This window comes from Micromys minutus (genome assembly GCF_963924665.1).
Source record: "Micromys minutus genome assembly, chromosome: 14".
NCBI lineage: Eukaryota > Metazoa > Chordata > Mammalia > Rodentia > Muridae > Micromys > Micromys minutus.
This window is the reverse complement of record NC_137983.1, coordinates 35003498-35019601: the sequence shown is the minus strand read 5'-3', so window position 1 is coordinate 35019601 and position 16104 is coordinate 35003498.

Genomic DNA, 16104 nt, shown 5'->3' with positions numbered 1-16104 from the left:
TGACTGACTGGGATGTCTAAGACCTGAGGCTGCACAGCATCTTCTCCCACACCCGTTGCCAGCAGACCTCTTTTCTTCTTTTGACTCCAGAGAATATGATCAGAGGAGAGAGGTTATGGAAAGAAGTCTTCGTTGAGCTGAGGAAAACAAATTTCATTGTAACTCAGTGGTGGACAGGAACCTCACTTCTCCAGCCAGGCTAACCTCAGTCTGGAGTTGCTCTAATCCCCTCCCCTAGGAGTCTTATTCCACTGCCCCCCCAGGCCTCATTTCCCCCCCAGGCTTCCTTTGAAGGGTCTCCTTGGCTAAGTCCTATCACCTCCCTACAATCCTTATGGAGGCTGTGGAAGTTGCAGCCTAGCAACTTCCTTCCCCTTGGTTGCTCCCCACCCCAGGGCTTGTGTGGTTGGGAAGGAGTTTCCCTCAATAACAGCTTGTCTATTCATATAAATGGAGAAATGGCTATTAAGGTGGACCTTCCCACAGCTTGTCAAAGTTCACCTTCTGCTCTGTCCTGCACAACTTCTCCAGGCTGGTCATGGCAACTCACCATACCCAAGCATCAACCCATTGCGCCCGATATCTCAAGGTACCCTTGGCCTCTCACGCATGTCAGTGAGTTCCATGGGGGCTGGGGAGAGTCCCCAGAGCCGGTCCCCCCAAGTCACAATCCTTACCCTGCTACCAGTTCATACCAGGGAATCTGGAGAGGTGACTTAAGCTCAGGATACGTGCAAGAGCCGTGAGTGCTTTTAACCCGCGTCAGCTCCCCGGTTCTTACCATCATTCCCATCTGAAGCACACCTGGGGTCACTTGCTTCCGTGGTGGTTCTCTGCCCCTCGGTGTTGACTCTGGTTATGTTCGCTCCAGAGCAGTGTGGTCCAGCTCTATGTGAGTCCTCCCACATTGCCAGCCACACTGGTGAGACACCAGCTCTCAACCCCTGTCAACGTTTTCTATTTAAGTGCAACCAAGAGGCTTGTTGCATGTCAAGTGCTCTAGGGGTGAGAAGGTTTATCAACCCAACTCTTCTGTCCCAGTCGGAAACTTGAAGTCCTCCTTGCTTGCTTCTTCCTGGTCTTTGCACCAAGCAGAGTCCTGTGACACACTCACCCCAAACCTTTTCTCACCAGCCTCCCCTGCCCTATCTGTGTTCCTCTGTTTCTTGCTTACACAGTGGCAAGCTGCCTCCTATCCCTATGCCCCAAATCTTGGAAACAATTTCTGAAACACAATTAAATCTGCTGTTTCACAGTTAAAGACTGTTTCACAAAACTCATATGTGCAATGGAAAACTGTGGGTCCTCTGGAAGCAGAGAGCAGGTGTTGCCAGAGGCCAGGAGGGAGACGCAGCGAGGTTAGAGTAGAAGATCAAAGGGATTAATAATAATATAATATTAGTATATAAAATATGTGCATGTCACTAGAGTTGATGATGATGATGCATCCTTGGAATATTTTCTTTATTCACACATATGTGGCTGTGTAAGTATGTGGTGCATATGCGTGGGTACCCTCAGAGGTCGGAAATGGAGTGGGGGGGTCCCTGGAGTCGAAGGTATAGGACCTACTCATTACGGATGTTAGGAACCAAGCTTGGGTCCTTTGGAAGAGCAATACATCTTCTCTTAATTGTTGAGCCAGTCTCTCCACCCCTGAAACTGTCGAGCATAGATTTGAAAAGTTCTCACCACATATTAGAAATTGATGAGCTTTAAAGGTATTATGAACATTAATAGGATTTTTATAGCCATTTCATAATATATGTGTATTTCTAAGCACATTATACATTATAATTTATGGTATAATATGTATTATTGTATTTATATATTAGTGTATATAATGTCACATATAAATGTGTATATATACATACATTTTTTTACTTGATAGCTTTTGTTTTAGCACTGGATATTAAACTCGGGGTTTTGTGCTTATTAGGCATCTCTCTATTTATCAGTCTTAATAATAACTAATTATATATTCTAAAGATACCTAGTCTTTCTCATTTAACAATAAAAGTTAAATTCTGGGGCTGGAGAGATACCTCAGAGATTATGAGCACTGGCTGCTATTCCTGAGGTCCTGAGTTCAATTCCCAGCAGCCACATGGTGGCTCATACCATGTATAATGAGATTTGGCCTCCTTTTCTGGCGTGCAGGCATATATGCAGACAGAACACTGTATAAAAAGCTAAATTACACACAAAGCTATTACTACTGCCATCAGCATTGACAGACTCCGTCCTGACCATCCCTACACAGCCCTGGCATCCTACATCTGGTACATTGGCACTCTTGTCTGTCTGGAAAAACCTCCCTGACCACCAGGCTTCCACCCCCAGTCTTTCTCACAAACAAGTCATTGGCCGGCTTTCCTGGACTCCTTCAGATTCTGCCTCTGCCTCTTCATGCTCCCATAGAGCTTGGTCTTGTTCTTCCTTACAATGCTTGTAGCTTAGGATTGTTGTTTGTAGGAGGTTTTGTTTGTTTGCAACCCTTCGTGGGAGGAGTCGTGGCTCCAGCTTTGTCTCTGTGACACCCGTCCAGCACATTATTAGATTGCCACACAGTGATCTAATATAGTACAGTACCATATGATATAGTATAGATAGGGTGTGGGTGTAGAGACTAGAGTATATATAGTAAGTATATATAAGATTATATACAAATATACATATATAGTACAATGTGAAGTATAGTATAGTGAGTATAGTTCAATAATATAGACTTCACTTACTAAAATTGGTCACTCAAACTCAGAGACTCCCCCCCCCACCCTCTCTTGTTTCTTTCTTGCTCTTTCAGCAATACTGAGCTGAGTAGCTTATAATCCTTTATTAGCAATCTTGAACTCACTCCAACCTACATCCCACCACGGGCACCAGGACTTGGTATTAAACCCAGTAATCAGGCCTTTGCGCTGGCTGCGAGTCCTTGGGTCTCTCCTGGGCTTGTTCTTCCTCACCTCCCTGACCTTTGAAAGGCAGTCTGGGAACCAGACCTGGGCCTCTTCTTTCTCATGCACTCTGCTATCCTTGATTCCTCTTGCAGATGCAAGGCTCTTAGTACTTTCTTTCCTTTCTCAAGCTAAAGGCTCTGTGTGCAGCCGTAGGCTCCTCATTCCACTTCTCATGCCTGCTGAATGGATGCTCCTCACCCTCCACTTCTGCATCTGATGAGCAGTAATCAGCACTTGGAACTCAAGTCTCCCGGTTGCTTAGCCCAGACCTACTGGAACAACTCTCAGTTCTTCCTTTCTCTTGCTCCCTACCCAACCCACCATCCTGTTTCATTAAACCTGTGTGTCTACAGAATCCGGCCAACTTCACCTGAAATACTTTGATGGGTTTCTACATCCATCTACTGTGATGCTCAGCTTGACTGACTGTAAGGGGAGCCATTTCATATCCCTCTTCTTTGTAAAACTCTCTAATTGACTATTTCCTTTCTGCCACCTTATGTCACTATTGTCTTCCCCGGCTCTGACTGGTCTCTGCCCATGCCAGCTTCCTTGCTGTTTCTTTCAGTCAGGCCAGGCACACTCCCGCAGCCCTAACTGTGGCTCATAAAAGCTTCCTGCCCCTCTATAGCCAGCAAGTCTTTACAAGTGTGCTCCTTCCCAGCCACCTGCTACACTACTTGGTACCTTACTTAAAATGCCAGCACATACTGGCCCTGCTCATTTAAAGTTTCCTTTTAGAGATGGTCAGCCAGCAGGAAGACAGGAATGTGAAGGCCAGCTAGCATTTCACCAGAAGGGCCGCCCTCCAGAGGCTGCAGATCTGAAATTCTGTCATTCACATTTTAGGCAGCAATTGACAGTCTGCTAATTAACATGTGAAATAAAAGAGACCCACCTGGATTAGTAAAGCTAGCAACGTGCTAAAGGGAGGGGTAAAAAGTTGGCTCAGACATATGGCTTCGATCATTTAGGGACATGTCACAATCTCACATAAACAAAGAATAAGAGTTCAGCAAAGCTTATTAATGCACCCATTATGGAGGAATTGGCTCCTCATCTGTTTTATGTCCCACCAGTACTTTGGAAAGATTTGAGGCTACATGATCCTCAAAAGACATAGAATTTCAGAAACACAGTAAGGTTACCTGGAATTCAGAACAGGATGTACAATTTGGGAGCTTGGTTTATCATAATTACTTGGTTGAAAACCACCATCTGTAGAATGAAGCTTGGTGTGCAACACAAGTATTCTCTCCGTTTCTGTGATGTTTTATACATGCTCCTCCCAGAGAGTAGCATTATTAGAGGGTGTGGCCTTGTTGGAGTAGGCGTGACACTGAGGGTGTGGGCTTTAAGACCCTCATCCGAGCTGCCTAGAAGTCAGTCTTCCACTAGCAGCCTTCAGATGAAGATGTAGAACTCTCAGCTCCTCCTGCACCATGCCTGCCTGGATGCTGCCATGCTCCTGCCTTGATGATAGTGGACTGAACCTCTGAACCTGTAAGCCAGCCCCAATTAAATGTTGTTCTTATAAAAGTTGTTTTGGTCATGGTGTTTGTTCACAGCAGTAAAATCCTACCCAAGACAGTGACATTATGGGGAAGTGACTCTCTACCTCACTGACTTTATACTCTTTAGAGACTTCCTTTTTTTTTAAACCAAAAAAGCACATCCCAATGAGAGCTCAGTGAGGAAAGTGCTTGAGTGTATGTAGTGGACCTGAGCTCAGATCTCCAGGACCCACACAAAGCTGAGTGCAGAAGCAAGTGTTTGTAAACTATTGTAAGACCAAGAGGAGAGACAGGATCTCTGCAATCTCATAGGCCAGCTAGTCTAGTGTCATAAGTCATAAGTCACAAGAGACCCTCTCTCAAACAGGGTGGAGGGCAAAGATTAACTAACACCAGAGGGTGTCCTCTGACCATCACAAGGGCTATCTCTCTCTCTCTCTCTCTCTCTCTCTCTCTCTCTCTCTCTCTCTCTCACACACACACACACAGAGAGACACACACACATACACACACACATACACATGCACACACATGCACACACACACATGCACACACACATACACATGCACACACACATGCACATGCATACACACATGCACATACACATGCACACACACATGCACATGCACACACACACACATGCACATGCATACACACACATGTACATGCTCACTTGAAAAATAAAATCTCAAAATGATAATATTCAAACTGGCTTAGGTTGCCTTTACAAGACCTTCTCATCCCCATTCTTGTTTTAGATCCCTCCATAGCCTATCAATATCTGACACAGCAAGTGCATTGCTTTGTAGTAGGTTTCAGTTGTTCACTCTCTTTCTGGCTCTGCATGACATCATCTCCACGAGGTTAGGGGCCTTGTCCACACTTGTCAGTTCATTCACTATCATAACCAATCCGAATACAGTATCTGCACTAATAGCAAGGCCTACAAATAAACACCCCACAGAATCTGATCTGTTCACACAACAAAGATAATCAGTATTAGCTGTTATTATTAGTTATGGACGTGCTTGTGTCAATGGCCCAAGAAATGATTTTAAGAAAAGTCAGCAAGTCTCCTTGAACCAAGAGGGGAAGGATCTCAGACAGCACTGAGAAGTCTTCTGTACAATTCTAGTTAATTAAAAAGTGAAGTTGTTCTTCAGAGGGGTTGAGAGTCTGGTTCTGCATCACCAAGGCCTGGAGCATTTCTCAAACAGATCCCTGGATTTGCACAAGGCTGATTCAAGAGCTGGCTGGGAGTAACACAGAGGACAAGAAATAAAGAACACATTCAAGAAGACGCATGGCTCAAGGGAGCAGACCAAAGGGTGAGTCCAGGTCAGAGTAAGAGATGTCAGGAAGGCAAGGGTCAAAATGGTCGACCCTAGGGATGTCACAGCTATGGAGACATAGAATACTTGGACATTTAACAAGAGAATGTGTCTAGAGTTGTGACTGGGAGCATAGGCCCAGTGAGGAAGCTCATGTAGTATTTCAGCTACAACCTTAGACTTGGAGACAGTGAGGCAAGCAAGACAGTTGCTATGGTGGTGGTCAAAGAGCAGAGACCAAGTTGTCCCAAGCAAAGGCCACAGTCTGAAGTCAAAGACAGAGCTTCCATGTGTCATGAGGCTGGCAGGCTCAACCCTGAAGCTTGACAGCAGTAAGTCGGTGACCATGAAGATGAACTCTTAGAGTTAGCTAGCCACAGAGTGAAAGCTGGGGAGAAGGGTAGACGGGAAATGCAAATCTTAATGGTTGGGATACAGAGTACCTAGGTTCACCATGCCCTAGGGTGACTTAAAGCATTATTGTAGAGGCTTAGGAACTGAGGGTCCAGAGAGACCTACTCACTACATTCCCCATGTAGTGAATAGGGAGGAGTTCAAGGTATCACTCCATCCCCAATGGCAATGGAGGTGTTCAGGCTCCTCCTAGGACATAATGCTCATCAATATGCCCTTCGGAACCCCAGCACATCAGAGTGTGTTAGTTAACTGAGATCATTAGACTGGGTCCTGATCCCATTTGATTAGCATACTCATAGCAACAGGGAGGTGACCTTACAGCGACACTGGGTAAAACTGGTGGCTGGTCCTGTTGTGTCTTGAATTCGAATTTCTAGCTTGCTGACCCCGGTGCCAATCACTTTTGCTTATTGGTGTACTTTGGAAGAGCAAGCCAAGCAGATTCAAGCAAGCTCCCCTTCTTGTCATCCTAACCCTGTTCAGAGTGCGTACATGGAGTTATCTTCCAGAGTGTACCAGGTGGCATAAGAAGGGACACTGGCAATGGCAGGTGTGCAAAAGCCCTCTGTACTGGCTGGTTTTGTCTGTCAACTTGACACAAGCTTGAGTTATCACAGAGAAAGGAACCTCTCTTGAGGAAATGCCTCCATGAGATCCAGCTGTAAGGCATTTTCTCAACTAGTAATCAAGAGGGGAGGGCCCAGCCCATTGTGAGTGGTGCCGTCCCTGGGCTGGTAGACCTGGGTTCTATAAGAAAGAAAGCTGAGCAAGCCAGTAAGTAACATCCCTCCATGACCTCTGCATCAGCTCCTGCTTCCTGACCTGCTTGAGTTCCAGTCCTGACTTCCGTTGGTGATGAACAGCAATGTGGAAGTGTAAGCTGAATAAACCCTTTCCTCCCCAACTTGCTTCTTGTTCATGACGTTTGTGCAGAAATAGAAACCCTGACTAAGAGCTGAAGAGATAGCTCAGAGGTTAAGAGCACTGACTGCTGCTCTTCCAGAGGTCCTGAGTTCAATTACCAGCAACCACATGGTAGCTCACAACCATCTGTAATGAAATCTGATTACTTATATATAATAAATAAACAAATCTTAAAAAAAAAGAAACCCTGACTAAGACATTCCCCGAGTACTACTGTTATTCTTACAGAGTTCCTTTCCACTGCCCTTCCATTTTAACTCTTTTGGCAACAAGTACCCTCACACTCCTTCCAAGACAAGAATTGAAGAAAACCCAGGCCTGGGGATTCAGACGGTCACTGATCTTTTGTGACTACAGGTGCCACTGACCTTAAGAGCAGAGATAGGGGACATGCCAGGTCCTTCTCCTTGTGGGCTAATCATAGTCGCAGACATCAAGCCTAAATCACACCCATCAATCCCCACCCAGGGACTGCCAGTGACCCTCTGTCCGAATGGCGACTGAAAATACATGGGCAAGTGAGAGGCAAGCCTGAGTGTGAGAGGAGACCAGTCCCTGAGTTTTGTGAGCATTTAATTTGAGCACATCCTGTCATGAGTTGACGCCCACAGAAAGGGTGAAGAAGAAAGTCCCTTTGAATTGTAAGGGGTGGAGAAGGAACCAGGGCTTTTATAAGAATGAATCCACAGACAGAGAGGAGGGTCAGAAAGGAGTGTTTCCTGAAGGAAAAGTAGCCCTGTGGCTTGCTGTGTTCTCTGTGTGCACAGGGCCGGAATTCAGTTTCCAGCACACAGAAGAATGGGTGGGCAATAAGAGGAGGGTGTGGAAGAGGAGGAGGAGAAGGAGGAAGAGGACGAGGAAGAAGAAATCTATACACAAATTGCTTGTTTAGTAACACAAAATCCCAGGAAAAACCCCAGAACTGCCCTGTAGAGAAGGTTAGCTCATCTCTAACACTTTTCTTGACTCTTCTGTCAATTGTGCAAAAAGTACCGGTACAGGAATGATCACACACACACACACACACACCCCTTATACACACAGACACATACACATGTATACACACATACATGTGTCCATGCACGTACACCTATGTACACATAAACATATACACACACAAAATCACAGACATACACATACACATATATACATACATATACACACATACAGAGAAATATACACACATACACATACACACACTTAAAAATACACACAAATACTCATATACATACAAACACATATACCCACACATGCACACACACACACACACACACATATACACCATTATTCTTAACATTCTGCAGTTTGGCTTTTTTTTAAAAGACATTGCAACTTTCAGGATATCTCTATTCTCCTCAAATCTGTATTTTTCCTGATCCAAAGCTTGTGGAAACACCGCAGAAGGCTCAGGGGTTCTTCTTCTTTCACCTGAAACTGACAGGGAAGTTATATTGATACAATGTGAAACATTTACTATTATATTTAGTTTCTTTCATTTTTAGTCACATGTATAAGACAAAAAGGGGGGGGGGATCTCTCCCTGATCTTAGATTCTGGGGGAGAATGTGTTCTAACCATACTTTATGACAGGCAGCAGGGTATTATTCCCTTTTAAAGAGCCGGAAGAGGGGGATGGGGGAGGGTTAAGTCTTAGACCCGGAAGAGGACCCTTTGGTCAAGTAGGGCCACAGGCTTCCACTGAGGGTGCTATACGCAGTGTGCTAACTTGCTGGCTCCCAAGTCATGCTGATTTTTTTTTTTCAAATTGAAAAGAGAATACTTTGTTTTAAATTATGTGTATATGTGTATGTGGGAAGTGTGTGTGTGTAAGTTGCAGATGACTATGGAGTCCAGAAGAGGGTGTCTAATGAGCTAGCTGCTTGAGATGGATGCTGAGAACTCCCTATAAGAGTAGTATAGTAGCTCTTCAGTAGGAAGCCATCTCTCCAGCCCCTGGGTCATGTTATGTTTCAAAGTAAAAGCCAAGGTTACACAGAAGATGGGGTCTCCTAGAGAAAAGAGAATCACTCTGTGGAGGAGCTATGGCGTTCAGAATGCTAAGGCAGCCTTAGTGGATGGAAGTGGGGGCTCTACAGATTCATTTGAGGTTGGTCTGCCAGGAACAAGCTCGTGGTAATGTGGTAATGTGGGGTCCTTTTATATCTCCCCACCTCAATGTCTCCATTCAGCCTTTCCTATGCTGTTCATTGGAGTGTCCTATCCAGCTGCAGAAGGCTGTTGGTGATATGAGTTCAAAAGAACCACTATTTGGCCTCTGGTGATGTTAGACATCTTTAATCCCAGCTCTAGGGAGGCAGAGGCAGGCAGATCTCAGAGACTTCAATGCCAGCTTGGTTTACAGATTGAGTTCCAGAATAGCTAGGGCTACACAGAGAGGCCCTGACTTGAACAACCTAAAAACAACAACAAAGAAACTCACATACAAACAAAACACCACCACCAAACAAAAAAAAAAAAAAAAAAAAAAAAAAACAACAAACAAACAAAGCGGAATGATCTACTATTTGAAAGGGAAATGACAGCTCTCTTCAGCATTTACATCGACTAAGAGAGTTCACTCGAGGTAGATATTTTTCATTAGAAACTGTTTATTCTTAGCCTTTCATCTTTTGGTCTACCCGGAATTTCTGACAGGAGTACTATATTGCATTTGTGAAGGACTATGTGGCGTTTGAAAGCCACTGGTTGATGGGACCCTCTTATTACCGCAAGCTCTAACTCCTCTCCTGCAGTGTCCCAGGTCTCCTCAAAAAGTGATGTGCCCACAGTGAGCACCCATTGATCAGCACATAAATAAAAACTCTCCACAAGGCCATGATGTGCAAGCAGAGAGTAGCCAACACAGGAGAGTGGCTGGGAACACACTCCAATGGGCTGTGTCTAGCATCCTTTGTCCTGTGGATATCACAGATAATGCAATTTGGGGCTATAGAGTAAACAGTGTCAGGGGGCTTCTCTAGCCCCCTGCCCCCGTCCCCGCTTTACCATTGATGCCTTACAGTTGCACATTTTCTCAAGACCCTCCTTGGGATGGAGCACAGGGTCTTGTGTATGATAGACCTGTACTGTATGCTGACCTCCACCCCAGCTTTCCTGATTTCGAATCTCTTTATTGTTTTTAATAAAAAGAAGATCGAGAAAATAATACCTTAATTTGATTTTATGCATATTTCTTAGTAATAATCTTTAGACTTTTTTTTTTTTTTTTGAGAGAGAGGAGCTCACTGTGTAACTATGTAGCCCTGGCTAACCTGGAACTTGCTATGTCTCCAGGGAAGCCTCAGACCCTGTGCCTGCTTCCTGAGTATTGGGGTTAAAAGTGTTAACTAGCAAACTAGGACTTAGTAGGACTTTTCACATGAATTTCACAAGGCCCAAAGAAATTCTGTCTGTGCACTGCAGTATTTGGCCGGACACACCGGAGCTTTGCCAAATCCTTGGCAAAATAATTTAGATCCTTTTCTATCTTAAAAGAAAATGCGAAGAATAATTCCATTACTCTCTTGGGTTTTATAAAAACCAAGGTAGTAAAGCGACAGACTCCATCAGTATGGTAATGGAAGTAGAGTGAGACACAGGCCTGGGTCATCAGCATCTAACTTGGCACGCGGAGAGTGGGTTGATTTTCACACAGCTTTTGTACCGTCTTGCTTCCTTGTAGTTTCAGACAATTGCTTGTCTATTTTTAGCGGGCCAAATCCACTGGGGGAAGAGAGACACTAACAAATAAAAGGAAAAGAATACAAGACACAAGGGCAGAATGAATGTCAGAGGTGAGGTAGCAGGTTTTATTTTTATTTCTGGTAGACTCCCTGAAGTCAAGGGCAACATTCCAGGGGTAACATTTGAGTAGCCAAAGATATCTTATTTGGGTACTTTTCTTCCATATTCCTAATTTGGTAATACAGTTCAATTCCTTTCTCTTCTGACCCTCCCTGGAATTTTTATCTGCTCTTCTATAAGGATGTTTACTGGTTCCTGCTATAAAATAGCACATATTGGCAGATACACTAGTTTAACCTAATATATTGAAGATCTTTGGTGGTGGGAAGTGGCACTATTAGGCCATGTGGCCTTGTTGGAGGAAGTATGTCACCCTGTAGTGGGCTTTGAGGACTCGTGGTGCTTCCAGTGAGGAAGAGAATCTCTTCTGGCTGCTTTCAGATCAAGGGGTAGGACTCTTAGCTCTACTTTCTGGACAATGCCATATTTCTGCCATGATGATAATGGACTGGACCTCTGAAACTGTAAGCCAGCCCTAATTAAATGTCCCTATAGGAGTTGCTGAAGTGAAAATTTCTGGTTTCTTTGGAGACTCAGTTGTTTCATGTCTTTGTGGAAACTGTCTTATGAGAGGATGAGACGCTAAAGCAGACACATGCTGTTTTTCTGGAAGCTGCCTGGAAAAGAGGCATGTGATATTTTTGCTAGAATCGATGCTTGACAGGATTGTGGTATTGGTTTGCCTTGCCATTCTTTGATGGTCACTGTTTGTCATGACTTCATAGAAAGAGAGAAGCCCACCAAAGAACTTCTGATGGTGTTCCGATGGCTTCTTACTGCCTCCGCAAACTCGGGCCTATTGGCAGAGCCTCTCGGTTTTGTTTTGTTTTGATCAAACATCCATTGCTGATTCCTGGATGGTGCCTATGAGTGGATCAAGATATCACTGTTGAGTTGTGTGAACTAAACTGCTGATATGCTGACAATGCAGTTGGACTCACTCCAACAAACAAACAAAGAAAACGATTTCTAAACAGGTCCTCATCGTCCTCTGCCCTATTAACCTTTCCTTTCCACTACCTCTGGTGGGTGGTGGAGTAGAAGGGCTAGACAGATACCTTATTAAAAGTAGGTTTTGAAAAATCTAAGCTTACAAGTTGCCTTGGTCATGGTGTCTTTTCACAGCAATGGAACCCAAACTAAGGCAGTATCATAAGTGACTCGGACACATTTATTTTCAGGCAGAGTTTAGCATGCTTGTTGAGTGAATGAGTAACTGAAGAAAACATGCACAGTAGAATGACAGAGAAAAGACCAAGACCATCTATTTGTTTTCAAAACCTGATTCCCTGTCCCTTGAGACATGGTCTTCTATGTAGCCCAGGCTAGCTCCCCGACTCTCCAATCCTTCTGCATCTTGTGTTCAGTTATGACTGATTATGCACCATCCCACCTGGCAAAACAACCCTCCCTGAAGTTTTATAAGGATGTTTGGGATATTCTTGCCTCAAAGAAAATCTGTGAACTTCATTCTCAAAGAGTATGTTTTCTAAAGAGGGGACAGAGAAGAGCTAGAGATTGTCCTTCATGTGTGGCACTGTAGTGTGCTGGGCTTTGGGGGGGGGGATATGAAGGCAACAGTGGGTGAGTTTGGGATGGATAAGGGTTCACCTGCTCAGAATCACATCGTATAGCTTGCAACCACACTGACAGGAAACTCCTGCGCAAGCCTCTTTTTCAAGGTGAGGAAATTCTGGCTAAGGGAGAGCATCTTGCCCAAGGCCACTAAGCTGCACATGGATGGAGCAACATCTTGATGGAATAATTATCAAATAAAATAGTAAGTGAAGCAACAATGCACTGAAACTCTTGCTCAGTGTACCTGGCTGGGAACCTAGCGTTTTAAATTAGTATGTGGGACAGGGCCACCCATAGATAATGGAGGATGGGGGGGGCACGTGGAGGCCCACGCCTTTGATTCCAACACTGTTCCAAGACAGCTACCCCTACACAGAGGGACCCCATTTTATAAACAAACAAACAAAACCAACAAAATGGTAAACTATAAATGGATCTGGTAAAGTCATCACCAAAAAGACACTTCAGATGGCAGATGTTTGCAATCCCAGAACTTTGGAAACAGAGGTAATGTTATTGATTGAAAGGAAAAGATGACGGGGCACCAATGAAAGAAAAAGTCACTGAAAGGAAAAGTCACGAGGCACCAATGTTGTGAAAAGATGACGTCCTGGGGTTTCGGCTCCAATGTTAGGGGAAGGATAAAGAGAGTGGGGGGCATATGGCCCATGGAGGTGCGGTGAGGCCTGGGGGCAAGGGAGATGCCTCTGGGGGGGGCCCTGTTGGGAATCCCTCCCCTGAGGGACCAGCCACACAACGGTATAGTACGGAATAGAGTTTATTCAGGTCATGGGAGAGTTAAGAGTTAAGAGGGTGGTAGAGGCAGAGGGAGGGAGAGAGAGAAAGAGAGAGAGACAGACAGAGAGGAGTAGAGGCCATGGAGGGAGGGGGGAAGGAAAGGGAAGAGGAGGGGTAGAGGTGGGAGAGCAAGGCTGCAAGAGGCCAAGAGAGGCAAGAGAGACAAGAGAGAGGAGGGGGCAAGCAGCCCCTTTCATAGTGTCAGGTCATTGGGGCAGAGCATACCTGGCTACTGCTGGGTAATTGAGGGGTGGGGTTTAAAGAATCCCAACATTTATGTTTTCAGGCGCAAAGATTGGACCCTGGCAGGCTCTGATGCTAGGTCTCAAGCCCAAGACAAATGGCCAATGTGCCTATAGGCCCAGTTGCCCCACCCCTAATATACAAAGAAAGGGACCAGTAACAGGGAACAGCAGGGATAAATTTATTCACTGTGTCCCATTGGGAAGAACAAATAAAGATGCTAGTCTTCCAGGAACCAGCATACGGTTTATGGTTAAATAGAGAGCAAGGGGTATGCATAATTAATAGTCTCTATCACAGTCTCCGCTGTAAGTCTGTCCTAAAACCCGGTCTGATAAACCGGGAAATCTCTCCCACAGAGTCAGTTCTTCTGGAAGTAGGACTTCAGCTTTCCCCTCTCACCAGCATGTGATTCCCGGGGAAATTTTAATTCTTCGGAATCCAGTATTTCAATATAGTCTTTTAACACAGCGGTGGGATTAAGAGTTCAAGGCCAGCCTCATCTACAGGGCAAGTTTCAGGCCAGCCTGGGTTACAGGAAACTATCTCATAAACTCCACCCGAGCTCTGTTTAGATTGTGCTAATTCTTTCGTTGGTTTCCAGGTGTTGAAGATTTCCACTGCCTCCAAACCTTAGCTTGAGGGTCAGAGGTGGGCAGGAAGGAGAGATATGCTAAGAGCACATTGTGGAGATCTTTCCAGCTTGGAGGAGGAGTTGGCCTCCAAAGTCTTCCCAGTATTTACCATTGGAGCACAAATGGGTGCGGGTAAAAAGAATGTTTCTAGCACAGTTCAGAGTAAGAAGTAAGGCTCTGGAAACCAGGGAGCCTACCCAGTCTTTCTATGGCCACTTTGATTATTCACTTATCAATGACTTTTTTTTTCTAAGGTACCTTTTATTCAGTTACTTTGGGACAGGGCTATGAGTCAGAGGCTGGCATCAAAACCAGAATAGAAGCCACGGTTTTCTCTGGGGACTCTACTCTGGGCTTTGAATTCCCAGATCACAAAACTTTCTAATTGGAAAGAAAAGTTCTTAAACAAGCGCAGGGATTTGTTGGAGCCTGACAGTGAATAACAAGGTTGGTCTAAGGTCTGACTGTCTGATGAAAGAGAAGTTGAATTCACGTGCCACAGTGAAAATTTAAAAGCATTTCCACCTCGAGCTTAACTGCCGAGTGTAAATTAAGCATTCCCACCCCAATCCCTGCAGATAGTCCAAAGCTAAATAACTCTGAGACGAAATTCAAGCTTAGGCTTCCCTCAAATGCCTTTGTTTACTGCAGGATTTTATTGACAAATTGACTCACGGAGTTCCTGTGTAAATTGAGTGTTTCTCACCTTTCAGCCCGTGGACCAATGGAAGGAGGATTTTATATCTTCCCTATAGCCGGTGTTGGGTAGACCTTAAATCGTATTCACCTAACTGTGGACCAAATGGCTCACACGCTGCTATTAAGAAAATTATCTAGGGTGCTCTCCCAGTATCCGGGTAAACACAATGCTGTCATTTAAAGCTCATTGCTGACATTCACACTGCTGAAGGCAGTTCCTGAAGGGGGCGGGAGGGGTGTTGTTTTATTCAACATCATCTTCTCAACAAAAGCCGCTCTTGGCTTAAATGTACTAAGTCCGAAGTGGCTGTCCCTCTCCAGGAACAAGCGCGCAGGCGCGGGCACTCACACGTGGACACACACACTGACACGCGTCTGCCCACACCCCCTGCGCATGACTCGCCTATGGGATTTACGGGCTTCTCGGGCAAGGATTACTGTCAGGTGCAGAAAGCAGCCCTTTGTTCAGTGGGCACCCCCCCCCCCATTTGACTGTTACTTACAGGCCACGTGAGCCTTGGGCCGGGGCTTGACCGGCGGGGGGCAGGGGAGGCACCCCTGACGCAGAGAGGACAAAGGCTAGTGAGGACAGTGCTGCCCGGGGACAACCCCACCCTCACCCCCCTCTGTGACTCTGGTGAAATCGGCTGAGACTCGCATCCGGAGCTGAGGCCTGCTGGCCGCTGGGTTTGTAAGAGAGGCCCCGCGAGAGTGAATCTGAGGCTGTCGAGGCTCCGGGGAAGTCTAGCACCTATAGTGGGCCAGCGAGAGGACACAGCTCCCTCCGAGCCAAGAGAAACCACTTTGCCGTCCTCACTGGTGCAGGGCGCCCTTGCCGCTCTCCCAGCCAGAATGCCCGGTGCTCGAGACCTTACCCCAGGTCGCCGATGCCACTCCGCTGTTGTGGCTCCTTCCATAACCCGGATTAGAGTGATCGCGCACCCTGGGCACCAAGATACAAGGTGTGTTAGGGGGTCGCTTATATGTCAGCAACAAACGAATACGCATGCAATAGCTTATCTTTTTAATTGAAAAAAATCCATAAACAAACAAAAAAAAAAAAAAACAAAAAACGCAGTGCTATCTGGAACCCGAGGCAAAAAGGAAAGCTCTCCATAGATGACTCCCCCCCACCCCCTGCACAGCCCACTGGACCCAGAAAGGGGTACCGGGGACTTCAGAGTGCAGAGAGCCGGTAGAA